The 27,770-nt window shown below is 46.3% G+C and overlaps 1 protein-coding gene across 1 annotated transcript in view; it reads left to right on the forward strand.

The window, feature by feature from the left end:
- The first annotated feature begins 1,057 nt into the window (after positions 1-1,057).
- LOC147701288 (uncharacterized) overlaps positions 1,058-27,770 on the forward strand; it is a 510,654-nt gene continuing 483,941 nt past the window's right edge. Inside the window, exon 1 of the mRNA XM_086928611.1 lies at positions 1,058-1,078. The gene's annotated coding sequence lies outside the window, so the exon portion shown is untranslated. The remainder of the gene's footprint in view (positions 1,079-27,770) is intronic.

The raw sequence follows: 27,770 nt of genomic DNA on the forward strand, positions 1-27,770 counted from the left end.
TAATGAAATCTCTTGCTTTTGACTGGTTCTAATAATGTATACGAGTGATGGTTCCTCATATACTTATATATGAATTGTCCTATTGTTTTCGATTTCTCCTTTTTTCTTCCCTCTACTATCTGAGTTACATATTAACCAATATTATAGGACTTATACGTATGTTAAAATTAGAAACCATATATAATATTAATCTAAGATATTAGAATTAGGCTTTTCCATTGTTTTGGATTAACTCGTGCCAAGATGGCGTCTAGAATCGTCAATCTCTTACTGGAGCCTACTCTAGTGCAGTTAATAAATTTTTGGGACATCCGACATAAATTTGGGGATATGGAATATATACTGTAATTATTCCTTTATACTTGTAAATAGCGTAATAACTATATGCATTGATTATTGGATATACTGTATTTCAATTAACATCGTAAAAATTGCAAGTTATGTGTGTGAGGAAATAAGGACCTGTAATTAATAAGTACTATAGGTTCGCATACGATATCTTTAAAAAACCTATAAATATACTTTTTATAACGCTCTGGGACCTCGTAAAAGTCAGTCTTCGCCATAAGTTGTTATTTACCCTAACTAATATGGCCCGGGGGCTAGACGTTGAGTCATTACGGACCTCACACTAGTCCGTTTTCGTTGTGGCTAGTATAAATAGCCCAATCCAACATGGCGCGGGTGCTAGACGCCGAGCTGCCATGGATTCCTGATACCGCACTTGATACATTAAAACGGGTAAGATAATATTGCATTCAGTATGGCTACTGTCATAAAGTTTATTAATGGCATGAAAATAGCCTGTTTTACTATTTAAGTCGCTCTATTTAACAGGCTTACAAGAAGAGGAAATTTACAATCATAAATGAGAGTAACCGTCTTTTGGTGACTTTTAAATAAAGTGAAGGTAATTTTAATATTACTGTAATAACTTTATACCACTATCTAGATCTAGTTAGTGGTAGTTCTTATCCTAATTATGCTTTTACGTTTATGGCTTCCAAATACAGGTCCAGACAATACATACCTAGAAATCTTAAGTTGCGATACATGTGGGGAATAAGCCACTAATCAGGTAAACTTTGTCATATAGTTCTCTCCATGAATATGTAAATATATGGGTAGATTAAAAATATTGTGACCCAGTAAGTATAACAGACATTAGAGACTGCTATATAAGAGACATCAAGCTACTTTATCTTATAATTAAGGAAGGTCATATGTGTTGTGTTCAACTTAGGTGTATGAGTCTGATATCTCTTTCGGACTTATATAAAGTAGCACCTTCGAGTTATATGAAGGATTTCTGAGCCAATTAATATAGTTCGAGTATTGGTGTACCGCTTCCTAATCTATAGATAAGATATGGCTTTGTTCCCAATAGGAAGATAAATAGCGGTAGCATTTAATAGTTGGTAACACTATAGTATGTATTTAATTAAAATACGAAAATACATGTATCCCTCTAATAGGTTGCTTTCGTCATAAAAAGAACAAACCCATTAGATATTACTCTACAGAGACCTTTCTCAATTGGTAAGTCCAGCACTATATTAACTTTTAGTAATACTTCCTTACAAAGGAGGTTTTTACACCATCTCGTATTAGGCTATTTAGAGTATATTTGATACAATTTTCCTTTTATCTTTCTTTATCTGCACGGTGTATTCCTTGATGAAGGAACTTATCTGTCCTTCTTTGTTTTATTCAATAATAGCACTTTATCTTGTGCCATAACCAACTGGAGATGTAAAGAATATCACTTAGCAGTCGTACAAGTTTATGAAATGTTTTCACCTGTGTTAACATGTGAGATTATACTGTACATCTGATGGTAATTTGATTAGCATTTAGTTAAAAATGAATTTACTATGGTTTATTGTATTAACATCTAATCAAGTGTATATGTCACTTGTTTTTAGCCCTGACGAAGTCCTTAGGCTTATTAGCCGAACGAAACACGTCTTGGCAATGAATTGTACGTTAAGGAAATGATTGGAAGAACTGTGCGCTGTGATTGCATATGAACTGTGAAGAAATAAAGAAGAAAATATTTTGAAAATCACTTAATTGGAGAATCAGTATTTTGATTGGACTTTTTGACTTTTTACCTAGAATTGCTCAGGTTGAGAATTGTTGAGGTTCACACACCGGCCTCTGGGCATATCTCTTTATGATGACGACATGGTCTTGTCATCAGAGAATCGCACAGATACCTGGTGTAGGTGCTACGGGAATATATAAGATTTGTTTTTTTTGGGCCTGTCTATTAACTGGGACAAATCTGTGATAATGCCTCTAACACTGCACACATAGTCGCCCCCCCTTGGAGTATCCATTGGTGTGGTCTACAGATCCCTTCAAATACCTGGGTATATGGGTGCACCGGGACTCTGAGATAGTGATTAAGGAAAACTATGGGAGAGCGTGCGTCCAGCTAGAGCAGCATGTGGACAGATGGGTAATATTACCCTCCGCCTGGGACGACTCCTGGTGGCCCCCCGCCCTGGGCACCGCACCCAAACCGACAGACCATGCACGCAACCTGGGCTTCATCCTGGACTCCTCCCTCTCCATGACCAGGCAAGTCAACAACGTCTCCTCGGCGTGCTTCAACATCCTACGCATGCTACGGAAGATCTTCTGGTGGATCCCCACCGAGACCAGGAAGACCGTCACCCAGGCCCTCGTCACCAGCCGACTGGACTACGGCAACGCCCTCTACGCCGGTACCACCGCCAAGCTCCAGAAGAGACTCCAGCGGATCCAGAACGCCTCAGCCAGACTCATCCTTGACATCCCACGAACCGGCCACATCTACGGACATCTGAGAGACCTTCACTGGCTCCCCGTCAACAAAAGAATCACCTTCCGCCTCCTCACCCACGCACACAAAGCCCTACACGACCAAGGCCCGAGCTACCTCAACAGCCGAGTCAACTTCTACGCTCCCAAGCGCCACCTCCGATCAGCCAACCACGCCCTCGCCGCCGTCCCCCGCATCCGAAGAGCGACTACAGGAGGAAGGTCCTTCTCCTACCTGGCCGCCAAGACCTGGAACTCCCGACCGACCGACCTGCGCCTGACCCAAGACCACCTCCCCTTCAGGAAGAAGCTGAAGACCTGGCTGTTCGAGCAGTAGCGGCACCCCCCCCATCCCCAGCGCCTTGAGACCCTACGGGTAGGTAGCGCGCTCTATAAATGTCTTTGATTGATTGATTACTGCTATCTTTGGCGGATCGGATCGCCCTTATTAAAATTATTGTGCTGCCCTGCTTTCTCTATCTGTCCAGTAACATCCCAATAAAATTAAATCAGCACTTTTTTACTACAGTGCAGTCACTAATGGTGTATTTTATCTGGGGAAGGAAATAAGCTTGGGTGTGCTGGGACACACTTATATTATGAGGAAGTTGCATTGGCTCCCCATAATTCAGAGATGCGCCTTCAAGGTGGGATGCATTCTCTTTAAGTCCCTGAATGGTAGGAGCCCCAAATTTGTTGACAGTCTCATTCAAAGGTACAGTCCCACTTGCAATTTGTGATCTGCCCAAATGCATTTTCTGACTTTACCCTCCTTCAAACTGCACCGTTTCGTTGGAACAAGGTTTGCCATACTAGGCCCCAGATATTGGAATTCCCTGCCTCTAGAAATCAGATCCTGCACAGACCTCATGAGTTTTAGAAGGCTCCTAAAGAAAGGTTACTTAGACAGGCATACGAGTAACATCCCAGGACTAAAGCACCCCTTAGAGTAACGCCATGAAACCAATCTGGTGAACATGCGCTTTACAAACAATTTATAACGTAACATAACATATTAGATCACTATAAGGGTGGCTTCTGTGTGCGGGATATGTACCGGTATTATCTCTGCGTGCAGGTTCAGCACGCCTACTACTAGTGCAATCCTCATGATTTCATACCACATGTTGCGGTTGAAGATGGGGATGCACATTCGATTCCTCTAAAGTATGTCTTAACACACACACACACACACATAGAGGCACACCCAAACATGAAATTAACGTGATAGGCACCACCATCGCTTCCTAACATTCTATTGGTAGGCTTGCTGCAAAACATCCACATTATGCTTCTGTGCCCCCCCTGGCCCATCAGGCTGCACTCTCAGTGACACAGGAAAATGGTGCGATGCATTCTCTGCGACAGGTGGGCATAGACACAATGCAAGATGTATTCCGAATGAAAACTTCCTCACAGCAGAGGAGGTGCAATACAGCCACAACCCGTCACCGCTTTTTAGGTTCATACTACACAGACTAAGGCTGGCGTTACAGGCGCATTATGATACATTTTCTACAGAGTCGACCACGCGCTACCAGGCGCCACACACCATTTACAGTAGCTCTGGATCCAAACATGGAGTGCCCACAGGCAGCCGATAGATGAAATTCCCCCACCGCAAATATCCGCGTCAAACCCGCCAATGAACTACCCAAGTACACTGATTTAACTCATCCAAACAAGGCCCTTAAGTATAACTCCAGACCATGAAGATAACACTAGGTTCAATAACACCACTCAATCACGAGTACTTTATCTCTGGAACACACTTTCATCTTTTAAATGCTTCCTAGCCCGTGAGTAATCCTCCCCCAAAGAGAAATAATTACACACTTTTGCAATAAAAATCTTGTTGAGAGGAGAAACAACCAAATCCTTGGATAACCTCATCATGTTGGGTGAAACTACACCTCCCTCCAAGATGGCCGTCAAACTGGACACCCTAGCCGGAAATCCTATCTAACACCTTTGCAACGACCGTGCATGCGCACGCAAGCACGCCAAACTGATTGCTGAGTTATTACCGAACCCGTACATGCATCGCAGCACGTACCAGGTGTGGTCCTCACACTACTTAAGCTGCTTCCCCTGCAACACCCAGCACCATCCGGGACTACGGGGGACTGACTCCGGTTTGCAGCGGATGACTCTTTAAAACCAAGTACGATATTTTTTGTGTTTACAAAGGCGTTCTTTTTCTCTCCGCCACTGACAAGTGAACATGCATGTATTGTTCTACAGAGGTGTCCGGTGAAGCTGGTAATTACTGTCTGTTGAGGCTATTCCAAGGGATATTATCATTGAGGTCTGTTTTATGGCTGGGTAGTCGATAGATCCATCTGTGTTCTTTCTGTGGTAATTGGTGTTGGATGTTAGGCATGTTTAGATCCAGAACCTATATGATAATCCAGCGCATGTCGTTTGTCGTATGTCCTGTTTCAAGAAAATGATTGGTCATTTTTGCGGTGTTTTGCTTGCATCTTATGGTGCTCCGATTTTTGCTAATTCTTATATCTACCTTTCTGTTTGTCATCCCAATCTAGGTGAGATTGCAAGGGCACACAATGCGGTATATGGCATGTGCCGTGTTGCATTTGGTGTGTTGTCGCAGTTCCTACATCTTGCCTGGTTCTAGGTGGTGCTTTTTAGTGGTTTCAAACAGGTGGCATTCACTGCAATTGCCACACGCAAAATGGGCAGTGATTTTCCGGAGCCCCCAAGCATTTAAGACAGTGTTCCCTGGCTTTTGCTGTTGGACCGGTCTTGTCGATACAAGGGCGTCTTTTATGGATTTTGCTTTTTTGTGAGATAGTAAGGGAGGGTCCCAATTGAGGTTCCCTGTCCTCAGGATTTTCCAATTTTTTTAATGATGTTGGCGACTTTGTTGGAGATCATGTTGAAGGTTGTGACACATGTCAACGGTATTGGTGTAGCTTCACGTGGATGTTTCTCAATTAGTCCTTCACGGTTTTAGTTTTGGGCTCATTTTCTGGCTTTTTCAGTGATATGTTTAGGGTGCCCACGGTTCAGGAGTTTGATGCTCAAGTTCTTAGCTTGGTCTTTGAAGCCTGCCACACTGCTGCAAGTTCTTTGCAGCCCCCACATACGACACCATGCAACATTAAGCACAGCTCACAGACTGCACAGGGTGTCAGCGCTATCCTCCATGGGTCCCCGTGGGCTAGGCACCACCACTGTTGCAGCCACTGTCCAGCGCCTTGCAGCTTTTACTAACACGCGCTCACAATTCAACCGCCCCTGTTCAATCTTTTACAGGCGCAGCATGCATAGAAACTCCTGCATGGGCAACACGCCAATCACTATAGTAGTCATATAGACAATGACTACAGCACATTCATATTGCCACTAAGATTGCATTTCATGTTGCAATATATTACATGTCTTGTCATGTCTTCTTCCTTCCCCTACAGGTATTTTTTCAAGTATCATTGACTACGCCGACAGTTACACCACACATCTTAGCGCATGTGTAGGTACCACACAGGTTTCACATGGCATCTTTCACCTGTGCCACTCACTATTCACTCACCTGGTCCTGAAGCAAACCCTTTCACTTTTTTAACGGGCTGACACATGTAGACCGCCACACATAGTCATCTTATGGTATTACCTCCTTGATAGTTGCACTACACATATTGCTTTTAGCCATATCCTGAGCCACCAATATTAAAATTAGAGGCAAGGATTCTCAGAGATATTTTTAACTGTAGTAATTCACCTCACATCACATTTATGCACAACACCAGCTCTGCTGTAATCAGGCATCGTGGCACAACCGGGGGGCACTCTGCCGCCCGGTTAGGACCCCAATGATGAAGCATGACACCAAACAGGTTTGTGTGTGAGGGGTCTTTTAAGAACACCTATTGGGTTCATGTTCATACTACATACAGTGATTAAATTACTACTGTAAGGAGTACCTGGAACTGTATACGGAGGAGCTGCCATCCTCCTCACAATCTAAAGACATCATTTGGGAACCCTTGAGACAATACCTTCAGGCACAAGACCAGACAGCATCACCAAGCTACGACATATGATAGCCTTATGTATGCTTGTTTCTTGCAATGTTGTTATCAATTCACGTTATAAATGTGTAAACAGGTGATCAGCTGGTGAATAGGCCAAACACATGCTGTTTGTGAGTTGTTTGTTGTCTGAAATGTTTTTGGACGCTACTGATGTTATATCTCTGCTGTGAAAACTAACAAATATAATCAATTTACATTAGCATCAACTACAACCACTCAACCGGGGTTGGTCTATCTTAGGAATCACAAAAATGTAAGCCATGTGCATATCCAGCTGAAGCAGGCATCCTTCTGCACCACCTAGAAAACATCCAGAAGCGACACCCCTGATGTGACCTTTCTGAACTGTAAAACTCAGCGTGGGAATAATTTGATTCTGGGATTTTATCCAATTGCGGTTGTGCCAGGGTCTCACCAATCTCTTTAACCATAGTGTCTTTTTTCGGGAGAGTTTGTTTATTTTATTTAACATCAGTCTATGTGTATGGACCTCATCCCTAAAAGTAGTCAGTACATATTGTGTTGTTGAATCGGGTTGTGTATAGAGTGTAGAGATCACTATAGTAAGCTGCATATGTATTTTCAATAGGGAGGTCACCACTGATTTATTTATTCTTGCTCATCAAGAATATAGGGGTTTGGATCTCGCAACATAGCATTCAAGCAATGGTATAATCTTCCTAACTTTGTCTCCCATTGATACCCATGACACTGGGTGATCATCCATGTGGTCTGTGCCTATCTAGCCGAGTTTGTTGAAGAAATGTTTGTGTATAGAGTGAGTGCCTTCAAGGAGGGAAGGGCCTTCGGATGCCAGATATTGTGATTCAAAGTCAGGAATGCGTGCCTCAAGGTAAGAGGATTTGTCAAGTCTTTCTTTTCAATCAAATCTGTCTGATAAATTATGATCCATACCCTCAAAGTGGCTATGAGGGCCTCCTACAATATCCTTGAGGAGGCAACCGATACTGTGTTGATCATAAAATAGTTATCTGCTGCATTATGGAGGATCTCTCTGAATGCAGGATCTATCAACAGCCAGATGTTGAGGCACCAATTTGCTCCTGCCGATCCCTGCCCCAAATACATAACAAGTTCCACAGGAGAGTGGTCTAACAGGCCCTGAGTAAATATGCAGCCGTTGTTTACTCTGGAAATCTCAGATTGTGTATGAGGAAGTGATCCAGACAGGAAAACACCCTGTACATGCCAGAGAAGGTAAATCTCTGTTGCAGGGATTTGATTAGAAACAGAACTGTGCTTGGGACCAATGGATGTCAGAATATAGTGACTGAGTCTCCTTACCACGTCACTACCCATGGGTCTAAATCTGACAAGCTCACAGTGACATACCTAAAACTCCTAACCTTTCAGAGCAATAAGTGATTTGGCAACCTGGAACACTACACTCTAATCCCCAAGGGAACGCTGGAAACAGATCATCACCTTTCATTTTCCTCACTCATGCATGTCCAAAATAAACTAAAAGAAATACAAGAGGAAAGCTTACAATATTTATTGAAATTAACGTCTATTATGAAGTGTTAGACAGGCATCATTGGCGTAAGTCTCCCTTCCATTTTGACAGATTGCCTCCTTTGTTTTGATATGTTTTTGCTGGTTTTATGCTTTGGGCACTGTGCCACTACTAATCAGTGCCACAATGCAAGTGCTCCCTATGTTAAATTAATATACTAATTGGTTATTCCATGATTGGGTTATTTGCTTTATCTGTAAGCCCCTAGTACAGTGCCCTATGTGTGCCTAGGGCTTGTAAATCAAATGCTGCTGGTGGGCTTGCAGCACTGGTTGTGCCACCCTCATAAGCAGCTTGTAAAGTGTGTCTCAGGCCTGCCATTGCAAGTCCTGTGTGCAGTCTAGCACTGCCATGTCGACTTGGCCAAGTGCACCCACTTGCCAGTACCTAAACCTTCCCTTTGCTTCATATTAGACACCACTATGGTAGGCCCATGGGCAGAGTGCATTGTAAGTATAAGGTAGGACATGCTCTGATGTATGTAGCATGTCCTAATAGTGAATTACAGCCATTTTCCTTTTTCACTATTGAAGGATACCTGTTCTCATAGGCCAGAATGGGCAGTTAGATTATTACATGCTTATAATCCTAACTCACTCAAGGAACATGGTAGAAATTCGAATTTAGTATGCCTGAACTCAGAATAGTAAAAGATATATTTTAGTAAAGTTGGTTTAAATATTCTGTGTTTGATAATACCACTTTTAGAAAGTAGGTATTTTCTTGCCTAACTATCCAGGCCTGCCTCTGCTAGGTTGTGTATTCCTTGTCTGGGTTTGTGAGTGACAGGGCTGGGGGATTCTAGGAGACAGGCTGGGGCAGCCCAGTGGTGAATAGAGAGATCTGCATCTAGATGGGAGGGAGGATTTGCACCTGGGACCTAAATAGGGCTGGGCCTTCCCTCTACAATGCTGGTTCCACCTCCTGTGGCTTGTCTAATGTCTCTGCTCTGCACTGTGAATGGAGAGAAGGAATCATGTCAACAGAGTGCTCCAGAACTGTATCTTCCCTCCCCTGTGCTGGCTCTACCTCCTGTGGGGCGGCTGATGTCCCTGCCCTGCACAGTGAAAGGAAGAAGAGAGTCATGTAAACAAAGTGCTCAGGAACTGGTTTGGACTAGGCAGAGGCCTCTCTGCCTTCAGGGAACAAAGGAATTTGGGGTATAAATATAGGGACCCTGATCCCAAGAAATTAGATCACTTCTGGACAAGAAACCTTTCTGCCAAGGAGAAGAAACAAGGAAGCTGCAGGAGTTGTACTGCCCCTCTGCCAGTGTGCTGTTTGCTGGGTTGGCCTGTAGTGGTTGCTTCATTGCCAAGGGAAAGGAGAAGGAACTTTGTAAGGACTTTCATCTACAGAATATTCCCCAAGGGCTTGAACTGTGCTTTCCTCCTGCTGAAGTCTCAGGGACAAAAGACTTCACCTTCAGCTCCCCACAAAATGTCCTTGCTGGGAATTCTGACTCCAGACACTTGCGTGCCGCTGGGAGCTGGAAGCGCGATCCATCGAGAAGAAGCGTGTCGCCTCCGCAGCTGAAATCATCGCATCGAAGTGAGCCTTTGCTGCATCTCCCTGGAAGCGTGTGTTCATCGAAGCTGCCTGCTGTCACATCACCGGAGAAGCGTGACGCCATTGTGAGAGTCGCCATCGCATCACCGGAAAAGCGTGTCGCAGGGCCTGTCGCAGCTCCAAAGTACAGGGTCATCGCAAGGCTGCCAGGGCTTCATTGCATCGTCATCGCATCGGTGCATCAGGGGCGCCATCTTCTTGCATCACAACTGGTCCATCGCAACCGGATCGCCGCAATGGGCCTGCAGGTCGAGAATCTACGCATCACCTCCGCACCGGTAAGGATCACAACGCATCCCCTACTCTGCGCAAGCATTGAGGCACGACGCATCATCTCCCACGGATCACTGAACTGACGCATCTCCCCTTTTGGGAGCCTTTTGTTTACTTTGCGTTACTCAACCAGGTACTTTGTTGAGAAATTTGTTGTATTGATCATCAACTTGAACTAAGTAACTTTTCTCATCTTTAAAATAATCTTAAGTGTAGTATTGTGGATTTTTGTCGTTTGTGGTCTTGTGTTTAAGACTATATTAAGAAAACTTTTTTATAAAACCTGTGTTGTGTCCATCTGTAGTGTTTTCACTGTATTACTGTGTATATTCACAAATGCTTAACACACTGCCTCTGAGAAAAGCCTGTCTGCTCGTGCCAAGCTACCAAGTGGGTGAGCAGGGGTTATTAAGGATTGTAATCCCCTTGTCCAGTCTTAGAAGTAAGGTTCCCTATTTGGACAAAGATGAATACCATTGCCAACTAGAGAAACATTTGTGCTTCAATTTGAAAACATATGCAACCAAAGTAATACAAATTACTAGCAAACTGTTTACAATGAAAAGCCCTAACATTGTAAATGATATGTATTAGTCTATGTCTACCCTCAATATGTGAACACAGAGATATATAAGTGATCTCTGGCACTAGCATTGACCCCCATAGCTAGTACTGTTAGGTGGTCCGCATCGTATGTGTAAACTTTGTTTATGTGAGCTTGGAGTGCTAGTTCCATGACCTATCTCTCTGCAAGAATCCACAACTCTAGCCTTAGAGCGCACAACACAGTGTATAGAACAGCATCTGTGTTACCTGGCCTGTGAAAACAGTACACCATGTTGTTCGGACTTGGTGCAGAGAAGGAGAACTACATAACAAATAAAATGTGCAAAATCATTTAAAAATAATATTTTGCCACAAAAATATATGTATTATATATGGCTGTGCGTAGCAAAGGAAGCCTGAAACGTGTATTAAGCAGAACTGAGGGAGAACCAATGCAGGTCCAGAATGGAACTTACTACAGCTCTTCTCTATTGTCTGATGGAATCACCAGACATTGTCAGGAACTTGGCCAAGAGGGATGGACCCACTTGTTTCCCCAAAGCTTTAGTTGATCTTTCCATTGGCGGGTCACCCACTCTATTAAGGTCCCCCCCAGCCCCCAGCATCCCATAGGGACCTGCAGTAGCAGGTCAGATATAGTTTTCAAGAAAGCTACGGACAGGTGAGGTATGGCATAAACACTGAGAAGAGCTAAAGGGTGACCTTGCAGGAGTCCGGTGACAGCTATGTATTGCTTGTGAGAACCCATCCAGGCCTGAAAGTGGTAATTTTCCCACTAAAACAGTGTCCTTAAGAAGGGATATCTCTGCTCCCTGTTGTCGGGCTGCCTTCAGCACTGCCCCTCTCTTCACTCTGACCAGTAAGCCACTAACATTCCAAGTGAGAATCTGCAATTGGCTCCAGCCCAGTGCATTGCATAGTCCAGCCATCAGAGTGAGCTGTGGAGCCCTGGACTAGGATGTGAGCGTCATTTCAATGTGATGACCATGTCATGTTTCTACCTGTGAGTATGCTTGTTATAAACTCAACACGCATGACTAAAAGAACCCCTCCCACTACCCCAATAGTTCCAGAACAGGAAGTACATGCTGTGGTGTGAACTGGGTAAATTTGCCAGCTGGGCAATTGAATGATGCCCTTAACCCCTCCCATGATTTAACCACACTAATCTGTAAAGAAAATATGCAGTAGGAATAGTCCACATCCTCCAAGACACCCCTCCCCAACTTTAATGGAAAATTACTGATGAGTCTTATCTTGTCTATTACTCTGTAATAACTTGAGCAGGGGTCTGCGAGTCACTCCCCTACGAAGATGGACGTCTGCCATTAGAACTGCTTCTGTTGGCTTCCATTGAATGATTGCTATATCTAGTTCTCCTATTCCTTCTCTGTAGCTGTCTCCAGTCATTAGGACCTTCCCTATTGTCCAGTATCTTCTGCATTGAAATAGATTGGACCCCTTTCTAAAGTTGGGTGTGCTTCTCAACCCAATACTTGGCCCTCTTTGGTTTATCAAAGAAGAGAGTATTGTTCCCAAAGAGGACCTTACAGTTGGTAGGGAAGAGCAACATGTGCATGGCCGTCAACTTTTGCTTGACATCCAGAAAGGAGCAGCAAGGTAGCTGTACATTTAATGTATAGTCAGGAAAGACCATAACCTGCAAGGAGCCAAATGTTAGAGTATCAAATATACAGGAGTCTCTTTGGATCACATCTCTATCAGCAAAGTTAAACATGTGAGCTATAAAGGGCTTGGAAGAGCACCCGGCAGAGGCCCAGGAGTCAAGAACTTGTCACCCGTTTCACTAGAAAGAGCATCGAGACATCTTGACCAGCACCCATGACTTTAACCACTCTGTGATGAAATGAGTTGGGGTAGTGCCCTTAAAGCCTTTGGGGAAGTCCAATATATTGATGTTGCACACCAAGCAGCCTACTGCATCTTGGTGCATGGTTATTTGACGTTCGACAACCTGAGTCTGAAATCCAAGTAGTGAATCCTCCATTGAGGATCCATGTTCTTTAGCTTCTTTGACTCTGTCCACGGTATTTCGAAGGTCCTGGTGGAGCAAGGATAGGTCGAGACTGAGCTCTCAGATCTTCCCCTCTAGAGACTTGGATCACTTGCAGAATAGAAGCGGTAGGATCGTTAGTCATACTCTCAGTAGTCGGAGGATGACAAGAGACACTCTCTTCCATGGCATGAGCTGCTTTAGTAAATAAGTCAATTTTGCCCTGTGTCGCTGGTGCCGACTGGCTTTCTTTGCCCGTAGTTGGCGGACAAGTGCCTGCATACCTCTCCAGTAAGATCAGCCCACAGTGGGTCTGGGCTAATAAGGACTTCCTAGCGCGAGGTAGGATCCGAAATTCAGAACGAAGAGTTTGTGCCTCCCTGGCCCCTGCCTGGGCCACAGCCTCCAACCATGCTGCCAGACCAAAGTTGCAACTTCAGCCCTTGGGGCAGCAGCCCAGATGACAAGGGCCTAATGTAGGGTGGCCAGACATCCTGGAGTTGCTGCAGACCATCCCGGTGTCCTGACAATTCCTTCTAAAACCAAGCATTTACAATGCAATAGGTCTCGCAGTGACATTGTTTTGTGGAAATGACCTTGTAAATGACATTGGGTTTTTTGTTTTTCTTTTGTAAAACATAAATAAAAGGCATTGTAATTTAAAATGCTAATAGTTAAAAGATTTGTAAATGCAAAATCTATTGCATCACATTTACACACAAGTGTGAGCTATTGGCATTGGAAATGGTACTGACTTTTATTAATGTTTTTTTTTTAACAACATAAATATAATGGATTTCTAAAGCAATAGCATAAATTTATGTAAATGCAATATTTATTTTATTCCAAGATGTTGAGAGCTATTTTAATTGTCATTAAAATGCTTTAACTTTATGTGTTTATAACTGCACACCTTGGTACATGCATTACAATGCAATAGGTGTTGCAACTTGAGATGCACTAAGAGAGATGTGTAGGCCTCAGTTCTCTGGCAGCTTGGGGGTTGTAATGCACAGAGAGGTATATGATAAGACCTCAGTCTCTGGCAGCAAGGGTTAGGGTCGGAGAGGTGTGCAGACCTCGGTCTCTGGCAGTAGAGTGCTTGAGATGCAATAACAGAGCTGTCTAGGCCACAGTTCTCTTGCAGCAGGGTGCAGGAGATGCACTGACAGCTGTGTAGACCTCAGTCTCTGGCAGCAGGAGGTTGAGATGCACTGAGAGAGAGAGGTATGTAGACCTCACAGCATAGGGATGTCTGTACCTCTTCCTGCTCATGGGCACCACAGCTCCCCCCCCCCTTCCCTAGGCCTCAAACACACAAACACACCTAGCCTGGGGTAGGGGGGCACTCATCTTTGACTTGGCTCCTGTACTCCACCTGCACCCTCGCTCCTTCTGCAGCTTCCTGTGGGACGTCATCCTCAACCCTTTAAACTCCCCTCCCTCCTCAAATGAAAGTTCCTCTCAATTTACCCTCCTGAAGGTGGGAAGGTGCATGGCAGTGGTACAGAGTACAAGTGTAGTCCCAAAGGGTAGAAGTTTAAGGAAGAGTGAGGAATTCGCTCCGAAGGAGGGGAGGCATGGCTCCAAGGGTGGTGAAATGAGACTGGGGTGAGGCAGGGGTGTGAGGGTGGGGTGAGGCAGGGGAGGAGGTGATGCAGAGGCGAGAGATGCAATGGGTAGGAAGCAAGACTATGAGGGGAGAGTGGAGGGTGAGAGAGTGCAGGGGTGACAAGTGAGGGATATGACTAAGGGTGAGGTGAGAGAGGGAGCGATGCGAGGCTGGGAGGTATGACAGGGTGGGGTAAGACAGCTGGTGGGTGAGACAGAGGGTAGGTGACGGAGGAGTTGGAGTTGGGAGGTCGAGGGCTGCACCCGGTAAGTATGTGAGGCTGTAGAACTGCAGGGAGGTAGTTTCGGTGGGTGAGACAGTTCGTGGTGATACAGGGGTGACACTGAGGGTGGGCTGAGAGAGGAAGAGAGCTTGAGAAGAGGATGGGAAGAGACCCTGCAGAGTGAAAGCTGCAGTTTAATGCAGGGGGTGGGACTGTGAGGGTACGCGGTGAGGGAGGGGTGGAGGTGATGGAGGAGTGAGGGTGCAAGATGACAGAGGGGAGGGACTGTGATTGAGCGAGGTGATTGAGGGATGACTGCGTGTGAGAGGAGAAAGGGAGAGACCACACTGCAAGGCTCAGGTTACGGTGAGGCAAGAGGTGCTGCAGGGAGAGAGGCTGTGAGGGTGGACTGTGAACTCGTGCAGGGGCTCAAGGTGAGGTGGAGGAGGAGTGGGGGTATGCAGGGGTGAATAAAAGAGGTTAAACTAAGGGACCAGAAGTAGGTTTTGGAGAAGATCAGGAGGGTGTCCTCAGTGTACTGTAGACTGGGGAAGACACAGAGGACATGGAGACTGTCATATCGTTGTGCCTGACCACAGTTAGGGACAGAGCAGGCAGCACAGGAAAGGGCGGAGACTCAGACAGGAAAGGGAAAGTTAAGTGCAGTTTGAGGAGCAACACGAATGAATAAAGACGTGTTGAGAACTGCTCCTGGCTCCTGTGGTTATTTGGAGGAAGGCGACACTGGCGACGAAGGTGGGATCACCACTAGAACCCCACATGCCTTAAAGCCCCCGCCGTCCGTGAAGGGCCTGTAACAGCGAGCCTGCAGCCCATGTCGGCGCGGCGTGCAAGAGCGTGAAAAAAGGAAGGAAGGCGCTCTGCACGTTGCGCATGAATGCTGCCCCAGAGCGCGACGATCGGCACCCGCCTGCAGAGTGCCCGCGCTGCCTGAACGCAGCCTTAAGCATACCTGACTCGGCAACCGCCCAGAGACTGCCCGCCTGGAAGCAAAATCGGCGCGAAGCGGCCAGGATGTCAGAGAGCATCCCAGAAGCGGCTGGCTGAGGCCGAGAGTGTGAGGGTGAGTCCAGAGGCGCCAGAAAAGCCTGCCTGGAACCAATTTGAATATGGCCAAGCTGAATGAGAGACTTTTAAAAGTGGCAGTTGCAAATTAAAAGGAACCCACGTGTCCTGAACGGCAGCCTTCTTAGAATCAGGCGCCAGCCATAGGCACCCATTGGGGTTTTAGTGTTGGCCATTTTGAAGTCAGGCAACATTGCATCTAACAGTCAAAAACTGCTGGAAAGTCACTGGAACCAAGCGATACTGACTCACACGCTCACTTGTGGTAGAATAAACTGAACAATAGCCCACTGAGGGGCCTGATCAAGCCACAATGTCCGTCACGAACCCAATAGGCGCTTCAGGAGGAGGAGCAGCAATGGGCGCACCAGGAGGAGGAGCAGCATCTCTGGCCACGCCACCACCACCACTTGCACCGTCTCCACACCCACTCTGCGGCCACCAGACCCTTTAGAGTTGACATCCGGAAATAGTATGGGGCCCAAGTGGAAGAGCTGGGCTGAGGACTTTGAGGACTATATGACCGGGTCTCAGGTGCAAGATCCTAAGCAAAAACTAATAGCTTTGCGGAATTTGGTGGGAAAAGACATTGCGCAAATCATTAAAGAACTACCTGCCGAAAATGCCACTTCCTACGATGATGTAAAAGGAGCTCTTGACCGGAGGTTTCTACATAAGCGCAACCTAGACTATGAGCGTTACACCTGTAATCTAGCTACCCAGGAAAAGGATGAACACATGTGCGATTTCATTGTGCGCATCCGGCGGTTAGCCCGACATTGCGAGTTTGACGCTTTTAACACTGAAGACGCGCTGCGACTGCGCATAATTGAAGGTTGCCAGTCTGAATCACTGCGTCGACGACTACTAAAGAAACACTACACTCTTGAGGAAATCGAGGAAATGACACAAATCAACGATCAAGCAGAGGACCATGCAAAGAAAATGGAAGTCAATAAGATTGGAAGGAAGGAACAAGCCTTCAGACTGCAAGAACACAAGGAAAAAAACCACTGGACAGACCGTCACAAGTCAAGTAAACCTATTAGTGCCACGAACTCCCGAAGAACGTCGTCACGTCACGAGTCGCGACACTCCAAGTCACACAAGACGGCACCAACATGCTACCGGTGCGGCCAAGACTACCCCCACTCAAGACAGTGTCCAGCCATTGGTCAGCGATGTCACCGCTGTGGAAGATAGAACCACTTCGAAATTACCTGCCAAGCTTGACAGTCAGGGCGAAGATCGTCCACATCGCGGTCAAACACGCACCACCACGCTCGTGCAGTGAAAGGGAGAGAAGGTCGCTTCTCAAGCTCATCTCGGTCAAGTGTCTGTTCCGCCAGCTCATATTGATCACGAAGATCGACATCTAGTGAATCATCACTGCCCACACCTGTGTCACAAGACAGTGACGAATATATCTGTATGGTCTCAGATCCGGACCGACTGAAAAGATACCCGAAACTAGGTATCAAGATAGGAGACCATCCTGCAAAATTCGTATTGGACTCAGGAGCTTCTTTAAACTACATCTGTGCTCTTGAATATCAAAGCATGAAGCCATGACCGAAGCTAGAACCTGCGGCTGTACGGGTATATACCTGGATATCCAGGAAACCATTACCCTGCCTGGGTCATTTCAGCACGACTCTGTCTTACAAGGACCGACAGATTCCCGCCTACGTTCACGTTGTGGAAGGCCCGGATCTGGCTGACTGTCTACTCAGTTTGCCGACGGCGGAACGCCTGAAACTTGTGGACCTCCTTTACATGACCGAAGATGCCCCAGACATCGTCTCAAAATTTACAAACCTCTTCAAGGGACTGGGAAAACGTTTATCAATTTAAAGTGAAACTACACATTGATGAACGAGTGACCTCAGTGGCACAACACCACAGGAAGGTGCCCTTCCACTTACAACAAGCAGTGGACGATGAACTCCAAGACCTCCTAAAAACAGACATCATTGAGCGCACATCAGGACCAACCCCATGGGTGTCACCAGTGGTGGTGGTGCCCAAGATAGGACAGGACAATAAAGTGAGCCTGTGCGTGGACATGCGCGCACCCAATACAGCTATCGAGATGGAACGTCATCCCGGACCACACATTAGCGACATGATCGCCCGCCTCAATGGTGCCACGGTGTTCTCAAAACTCGATCCGAATAAAGGTTACCATCAATTGGAACTACACGGGAAGTCACGGTACATCACGACGTTTACAACTCACCAAGGACTCTTCCATTACAAACGCCTAAATTTCGGTATTTCCTCGGCTGCTGAGATCTTCCAAGAGGCAATCCAGTGAGTGATTCAAGGGATCCCAAACGCTTTCAATTATAGCGATGATCTCCTAGAATTCGGAAAGGATTAAACTGAGCATGACAACGCTCTGGACCGAGTGTGCCACGTGCTACTAAACGCCAACTTGACCCTGAACTCAGACAAGTGCGAGTTCCACAGATTGACCCTGAAATTCTATGGTGACATCTTCTCCAAAGATGGCATGAAACCTGACCCAGAAAAGGTGTCCACCCTTGCAGACACCCCAACACCATGTGATGTCAGTGACCTTCGATCATTCTTAGGGATGGCAAGCTACTGTGCACATTACATTAGGGACTACGCTACCATCAGCTACCCCCTCAGGGAGCTCACCCGTCAAGGCCAGCAATTCCTATGGACAGATGCCTGTGAGCACTCCTTCAACAAAATAAAAAAAACTGTCAGCGCTGCCATCAACCTAGCCTACTTTGACGGCAAGAAAAAGACTGAAATCACTGTCGATGCCAGTCTGGTGGGTCTGGGTGCCATCTTGGCACAATATCAGGAAGACTCTGATCAATGCCATCATCGCCTACGCCAGCCGCAGCCTCACCAATACCAAGAAGGCATATTCCCAACCTAAAAAGGAGAGTCTTGCGGTGGTATGGGCCTGCGAGCATTTCCACCACTTCGTATATGGTAAACATTTCACCATCATCACGGACCACCAGGCTCTCATCACCATCTTTGGCATTCCAAAAGCCAAAATGCCCCTGCGCATTGAACAGTGGGGACTACGGCTCCTGGACTATGTGTACACAATTATCCACAGACCAGAAAAGTCAGAAAATCCAGTGGACTACATGTCCCGACACCCTGAGACACACACCAGCGAGAAGTCCTCGTTAGCAGAGGAGTACATGCATTTCGTCATTTCGTCATTGACTCTGCGTGTCCGCCTACAGTACCCCTGGAAGCAATCCGTGAAGCGTCCAGCCAAGATCCTGTCTTCCAAGAGGTCATAACTCGCATACGCAACAGTTCATGGACACATGTGAAAGACACAGCCCAGATCTCGGCTCAGAGTGTCCAAGAAATTGTAGCATTCCAGCACACCCAGGAAGAACTATCTATCAGCGAGGATGGTCTGCTGCTAAGAGGCGGGAGGATAGTAATCCCACAAAGACTATGGCAAGGAGTGATCAACTTGGCTCACGAGGGCCACAGAGGAATAAGCGCTACCAAGAAGACCCTGGTTTCCGTCACTGGATCAGATGGTGCAGGCCACTCTCAAGGATTGCACCCCTTGTCAACTAGTGAGCCGTGATGAACCTCCAGCCCCTTTGCAAATGTCAGAGTTACCAGATGGGGTCTGGCAACAAATCGCCATTGACTTCTTTTGGCCGTTGAAATCAGGCCAATATATCGTTGTCATTATGGACGAATATTCTCGATTCCCGATTGCGCACCTAGTGTCATCCACCAAAGCAACAGCAGCAATAACAGTTCTTGATGAAACATTTGCGGCATGGGGTATTCCGCTGGAAGTCAAATCCGACAACGGACCACCGTTCAATGGTCATGAATTCGCGGAATTCGCAAAACACCTTAATTTCAAACACAAGAAGATCACACCCCTATGGCCTCAAGCCAACGGCATGGTGGAGCGCTTTATGGGCACTCTGAAGAAAGAAGTCCAGCAAGCAGAACTGGCCCACCGAGACATCCAGCAAGCTTTAAATGAAGTACTGCGAGCTTATTGCACCACACCCCACAACACCACGAACCAATGTCCAGCCACCCTGATGCTGGGAAGGATCCCTCGCACCCAGCTACCCACACTAGAAAATGCACTACCATCTCGAACTGTGACCATCAATCATGACACTTTGGTTAAAATAGACCATGAAAAGAAACTGAAAATGAAGACCTACGCTGACCACCGCAGACATGCGAAACACACAGACATCTGAGAAGGAGACTGGGTGATGGTTAGGCGTAAATGTAAAAAATTTAAATTGATACTTTTATAGCGCACTACTCACCTGCAAGGGTCTCAAGGCGCTTGTACGAATACCGCTGTGGAACCCATCCTGGCTTTCCCTATGAGGCTTCCACTCCTGGGCACCCCCAACGTGGAGGCCAGGCATCCTTAGCGTTGTGGGGGCCGTTGTGGAGATTAAGCAAGCTATTGCCGAGAGTTGCAGAGTGGGACTCCATGATTGGAATAGGCACAGTGGCGAAAATGATCTGGTCCGTGGAATTTTCGAGCCCGAGACCCGCCGAGGCAGGGAATTAAACCCTGGTCCCGGGCTAGACCTCTGCATTAGGGTCTGCCGCTCTAATCATTGAGCCACACTTCTCCACTGACGGAAGAACGAAAGACGACAGTCGTTATCTCGCTCATCCGTTGAGAGTTTGCAGCCGGAAAGGGACTATGATTACAGCAGAGGTTGATCACAAGCGGATAACCCGAAATATCTCACACTTCAAAAAATGCAACTCTAGCAGCCACGATGAGATCCGGAGACGTGAATCATCCACTGACTCGGTGAGCCAAAGGGAGAACAGTGACAGAGAGTATCACAGCCCAGCAAGACATGAAGAATCTGCGAGCCCCCGAAGCAGGACTCCAGAACAGCTCAGTCGCCCCAGACGACATGCCAAGCGACCAGCGCGTCTGATTGAAGAAATCTGAGAGACAGTAAGACTCTTGTACAAAGGGCGGAGGTGTCATATTGCTGTGCCTGACCACAGTTAAGGACAGAGCAGGCAGCACAGGAAAGGGCAGAGACTCAGACAGGAAAGGGAAAGTTAAGTGCAGTTTGTGGAGCAACACGAATGAATAAAGACGTGTTGAGAACTGCTCCTGGCTCCTGTGGTTATTTGGGGGAAGGCGACAGAGACAGACTGAGGAGTGAGATGGTGTGGAGCTCAGATGCACTCAGCAAGAAGGTGTAAAGGGCGAGATTTTACAGGAGGTGAGATTTGCGCGGGGAGAGGGGTTATGCACGCAGATTAAGCATTTCCCATGAGTCTTTTGCACAAAGCTATGACGCCGATCCGACAGCGTTTTTTTTTTTGCATGAGCAAATGATGCCAGTGTTTTGTGTTCAATTCTGGTGGGTTAAACTAATAAAATTTCACATCTTATCCACAACAAAAAGTAAGGTACGAAGCTGTCAAAAATGTGGAAAAGTAAATATTTGTCCCGTTGCAAGTCATTGCTTTTTTAAGAACCTAAAACACGGCAATGTCTTGCTTCATTCTTTTTTGAGAACTCAAATGGAATTGCACAATTATTCTTCAAAATATAACATTATTACGCAGGCGGGGTTATGGCCGGCGGGCTCAGGAAATGGCAGACAGTGGCTGGACTCCTCAAACAATCAGGATTGTTGAAAAGCGCGACTACTCAAACTGTGACGGTCTCAAGGCATCTAACCAAGAAATGTTGCAACCAGAGCCTGTGTGAATTCTGTTGTCATTCAAAAAACATCAATGGAGTGGAGTGCTAAGACACGATTCAGTGGAGTGTATTGCAAAGGCCAGTAACAGTGCTAAGAGTTTTTGAAAGCTGCCGTCAGAAGAAGCAAACGAGGATGCAAAAGAAAGCAAAAGAGTTAAATATTGTACCACGTGACTTTTTCACCCCATGCACTGTTTTCGGTAGGTGCTCTATTCTTATATTATTGACAACAAAAATTGATATTCAGGCTCACCGACCACTTGAGGCACACATGAAATACTAAAAATAAGGCTGTACAGTAAAGAAATGTGATTGCGTCTGGATGAAAGCCAGTGGGCCACGAGCCCCTGCTGGTGACTGTCTAGATTTAAGATCACTAAGTGCCAGGAGTTTTGACACGGGCCGTCATGCATGTTCAGTTTAAAGGTTATACAACCGGCACCTTGTGTTTGTATCTTAATGTCCGGCTGGATGTGCCTGGAGCCAGGTGGGACACCGCAGCTCGCTGGGACACATGAGGCCAGCACTGGATGGTACAAATAAGAAATGACAATGTAATGTAAATTGATACTTGTATAGCGCACTACTCACCCGCAAGGGTCTCAAGGCGTCCTCTCCTGGGCACCCCCAAGGTGGAGGCCAGCCATCCTTAGCGTTGTGGGGGCCGTTGTGGAGATTAAGCAAGCTACTGCCCAGAGTTGCAGAGTGGGACTCACTGATTGGAATAAGCACCGAGGCGAGAATTATCAGGTCCGTGGGATTTTGAGCCCAAGACCCGCCGAAGCGGGGAATTGAACCCTGGTCCCCGGCTAGACCTCTGCATCAGGGTCTGCCAATCTAACCATTGAGCCACACTTCTCCACTCTAACCATTGAGCCACACTTCTGTGTTGCACAAGTACACACTGCACTTATTTAACCATATTTATTATTGTAGCAATTCTATAGCGTTAAACTCGTTTTCACACAAATCTCATGTCGTTCAGTTCCTAGTAACATTCAGAAACAATTGCAGGGGGAAATGCACTATTATGACAACATGGTGCAAATTTCCATAGTGCTACCTTCTCATGGGGATCTGCAGAGTGTTTATCAACAACGACAATGGCCAATCAACAAGGATGTGGGCGGTGCTAGGCTCGCTCCAGATTGTGTAAACAAAGCCTTCACTGAAAGGGAGAAGACATTGACCAGTCTTGTGTCTCGAGTGCTTAGATGACCATCTGTGGACTTTGGTGAGCTGAGCGCCTTAACAGAGGGTCCGAACCCGCAGTGCTGTGCAGGTCAGCACTGAGGACTCAACCACTGGTCCGACACAACTCCTGAAATACACGTACAAATAAAACAACTTTCAGATCCACTGTACACACTACCGTGCTGGCTTGATTTAAAAGGAATAGATCTCACAGTGTAATCTGGCACTTTCTTCCCCCACACTCCAGGTCAAGAGGACATTGACTGAATGGGCAAGCAGGCTGAACTCCTTTCGCCTGCATAGGGCATCATATTGAACAAAGGCCAAGGATTTAAAGGGCTTGCACCCTGTATGCAGAGGCTAGTAACTGATTGTGCATGGAGCAAGGATGGCCTCATCTTTCCAGCAGAGAGGCTATGCACTGTATGGGCACGACTCATCCTTCCAGGAGAGAGACCAAGGGCTGAATGCACACTGGATTCCCATTTTGGCGTGCAAGCAATCCCTTTGGAGCTTTACACACAGCCTGCCCCCGTAAGTGTTAAATAAAATGTAATCTTATTATTTTTAAAGGAAAGAATTGCCCATGAAATTGGTGCCTGCCCTGCGGGCAGGCTGAGGCACAATCCCGGCCCCTGTTTGTGCTCGGAGCTCCTTCGGGCCTCTCATTGCACTGAGTCAGGTGTGACTAGAGCTAATAAGCTTTGGCCGCACCGTCCTCCTTCAACTCCCCCAGGCAGCCCGTGTGTGCACCGCATCCGAGGACTGCACGTGGACAGGGATCCCTGGATAATTGCAGCAGAATTCCCCGGAGTTGGAGGGGCTGCGTTCATTTGCCCAAACTCGCCCTGACCGGGCATAGACAAACACCCCCTCACCACTGCCCCCACCCCTCCCCCACCTCAGCCTTCATTAGATTTGTTTTCTTTCACAGCAGTTTGGAAGGAAATGTAATACATTTCAGCAGTGCTGATGAAGCCTCCTGACTGGTGACGTCATTGCAGGTCTCTAAGGACCCTTCCCAACAGAAGAGGAGGGGGAAGTGCTCAGAACAGCTCGTCTGCTTCACAGCTGTATTGGAGAATTTTCTTATCTGCAGATAAGAAAAGTCTTCACGACAGCTGCAAACCAGGCCATGCTATACGCAGGGGCTGTCCAAAAAACAGACATGGTGTGAAACAAAAACCCTCTTTTCCAATGGGAAGCCAGCGTTTACCATAAACGCTCAATCTACCCAATGGAAAAGAGGGTTCGGGCTTAGAGTCCCTTTTTACAGATACTGTATTTAAAAGATCTCTTGCAGAGGTGGAGCAGGGCTCTGCCCTGCCACGCCCACAAGACCTAAAAACATATCCAGGTTTTTAAGAAAGAGTCGGTAGAACTGCACATTAAACAGTGTTGGACAGACTCACATTTCAACTGGCCCTTTCTCAAAAACAAGGGACAGAAGTTCATTGTTTAGACTCTGCTACCTTGCCTCATTAGATTAGTACAGCAGGCTCTAATGAGATGTAAAATGGGGCTGCTGAACCCGAAACTCAAGGTCGGGCCCACCAGCAACATGAGCTCTTCACAGAAAAGGGAGGATATATATATATATATATATATATATATATATATATATATATATATATATATATATATATATATATATATATATATATATATATATATATATATATATATGTATATATCCTACTGGCTGTCGCCAGTAGGTAGTTATAGTTAGGACCTAGTTTCCATAGGAAATCCGCAACATTCTATTGGGAATAACTTTGGCGCCGGTTGTTGAATCTTCACAAATTTCTCAAAGAAGATGGCCTGCTCCGCTCCTTCCCTGAAAGTCTCGGGAAGATTCGTCAAGCGGGGCCGAGAAAAAAGGGGGGTCCCAAAACGTGTTTTCCCCTATGTTAATTTCCATAGGACGATTAGACACGGCTACAGCCCGAACCGCCTAACAGAATTGCACCAAATTTTGCAAAATGGTAGAGTCTGATTCGCAGATAGCCCCTTTGTTTAAATGGTGTAAATCCCTTCAGTACTTGTTGAGAAAATCGAATTTGAAAAAATGTATATATCTATAAGCGTTCACCTTGCACGTACCGTGCGCACACGGTACGCGTACGTGTGTGGACCTTCGCGTGCGCGAGCTACATGCTGATTGGCTGCCAATGTCTGTCAACACTCCAAAACAGAAATTGTTGGCAGCCATCTTGTGCCTCGGTAGACTGAGGCACAGGAAAGCAGAAAAACAAACGTGTAGAACTCAAAAAGGGGGCAGGGTAGAAGCACCCTGACCCCTAGGCCTGCTCAGGCGGTCCCACAAGGACATCCAAGGCCCAAAAAAATGTTGTTGTTTTTTAAAAATCGCGGGGTACGCGCACCGTGCGCATACCTCGCTTAGGTATGCGTACGGTGCGCGCACACCGCGATTTAAAAAAAAAAAAAAATACATTTTTGGGCCTTGGGGCTCCTTGTGGGATCCCCTGAGCAAGCCTAGGGGGTCAGGGTGCTTCTACCCTGCCCCATTTGCATGTTTTCCACATTTGTTTCACTGCTTTCTTGTGCCGTGCTTCTACCGAGGCACAAGATGGCTGCTAACACTTCCTGGTTTGGAGTGTTGACAGACAGTGGCAGCCAATCAGCATGCCTTCCCAAGAAAGCAACATGCTCATTGGCTGTCAAAACTTCTAACCAGGAAGTGTTGGCATCCATCTTGTGCTAGGTAGACCGAGGCACAAAAAAGCAGAAAAACAAATGTGTAGAGAAAAAAGGGGGCAGGGTAGACACACCATGACCCCCTAGGCCTGCCCAGGTGGTCCCACAAGGACAAAAAAGCTAAATCTTTTTTTTTTTAAACCCGGTCTGTTTTTTTAAAAATAACCACCCGGGGGGATCAAAACATGAGGGCATAGTGATATAGAAGTGCGTGGGGTCCCCAATCCCCCCCACACTGTCCCGGGGACTGCTGCCCCCGGGGCAAAGCAATGCAGCCCACTGGCGCAAACTGGAGGTTCCAGGTGGGCTAGTTGGCCCACAGGGACCCCCAGTATACAAGGGGAATTAGTTCCTCCTCTGCAAACGCGCCATGGGCTGCGTTGCAGAGAGGTTTAAAAAAAGGTGTGGCCTCATTACACCTTACTGCAATGCAGCCGCCCATGCGCATACTGGAGGTTCCAGGTGGGCCAGTTGGCCCATGTCATGAGTGATGTAATATGTGACGTCATCAGCAGTGCATTGCAGGCGCGCAAGTTATAGTGAGTCCAACTAACTATAACGTGGGAATTTCAAAGGTTTTATGTCAGTAAAATTTCCAGCTAACTATAACTGGTGTGAAACCTATGGTTTTTTCAGTGAATTTCATAGGTTTTTTAAATGCTAATTCCTAACTATAAATGGTGTGAAACCTATGGTTTTTTCAGTGAATTTCGGAGGAGGAGGAGGCATTCCTGCCAGAAGATAATACCCCATATAGTCCAAAGCAGCACATTATATGGGAGTTTTTTTCCATCCCAAAGGACCTCAAAAAAGTGAATGCGCCAAGGGTTACTTGCCTAATCTGTGGCACTGAACTTTCAAGAGGAAACCCTAACAAGAAGTACTCTTTTGGCAATAACACAATGATTCGCCACATGCAACGCCGGCATCCTAACAACTATGCTGCGGCAGAGGTTCGAGAACTGTCCAGAAACCCTCCCCAATCTTCACCCAGCACCTCCAAAAGAAAGCAACCCACTCCATCCGGTCCAGAGACAAGGGAGATGGTCCCAAACATTCAACCCCAGTTTGGGCAATACAAGATCACTTGTATGTTTTGTGGTAAAACAATCACCTATGGTGAGCAAAGCATAAAGCTCATCAACCGTGCTGGTAACAACCACAATTGCCCCCACAAAAAACGTAATTTTTTTCTGATTTTTTTTGCTCCAGTTGAGCCGTTTACAATTCCGTGTTTTTTGGTTCTCCCCATAAAAATAAAAAAAAATAAAAAAATTGTTCATAAAAGCCAAAAAAAGTACAAAATGTTCAAAAAAACAACAACAAAATATAAAAAAACAAAAAGAAGAAAAAAACCAGTTCTTTTTAGAACTACCTCCAATTTATAAAAAAAGCTACTTATTTTGAAAACTCGGTCATTCTTTTTTCCCCATGGTACGCTCCCCGGTACACTCCCCGGTACGCGTACCGGGCGCTCCCCCCGCGCAAATCGAAAAAAAAATATTATTTTTTTGCCCCGCGGGGCCCTTTTAGGGCCCCCACATCAAACCTAGGGAGTCAGGGGGGTCTACTGTGCCCCCTTTTGGTCATTTCCCCCTTTGTTTTTGCCACCTCTTGTGTCTCGATCCTACCGAGACACAAGATGGTGGCCGCTCCAGACTGTTTGGAATGTTGACAGACACCCGAGAGCCAATCAGCTTTCCGTGCGCGAACTCGCATAGCGCGCTGGTGCATGCCCCGGTGCGCGTACCGGGGCGCGCTTATAGATATATATATTTTCTGAACCTAAATTACTCAAAATCCACTGGAACACATATCTTGAGACATAGCAAAGGCACATCGGGCTACCAGTCCCTACAATTTTGCCAAGTTTGGTGCAAATCCATTCAGCCATTCGGGCTAAAAGTAAGTTCGACCTCCCTATGGAAATTAACATAGGGAAAAAAAGTTTTGGGACCCCCCTTTTGTCTCGGCCCCCGCTTGACGAATCCATCCCAAAAAGCCCAATCATGGTCCAAGTCGTGGAAAGAAGGAAACTATTCACAGTGTAACACACGGGTACGTGTGATGTCCAGGTTCTGGGTAGAATCACCCTCGATACTGTTCTCTCCACGACTTGGACCATGATTGGGCTTTTTTGACATACTTATTGAAGTTTGGCGTCCCTTCTTTACAGATCGAATTATACTACGTTATCTGAACTACAAACGCCGTCGTTCTCCTACTAATAGGTTACCCTGCCGGGTTGGAATTATCACCGGACTAGGGCCCTTACAGATAAGGATCCAGCCATTGAGCCCTGAGGAGTTATAGTGTCTAGATGTGTATAGACCTATAACGAAACACGTGTCGGCTGGCTGTGAATTTCCAC

Source organism: Lissotriton vulgaris, chromosome 7 (genome assembly GCF_964263255.1).
Source record: "Lissotriton vulgaris chromosome 7, aLisVul1.2, whole genome shotgun sequence".
NCBI lineage: Eukaryota > Metazoa > Chordata > Amphibia > Caudata > Salamandridae > Lissotriton > Lissotriton vulgaris.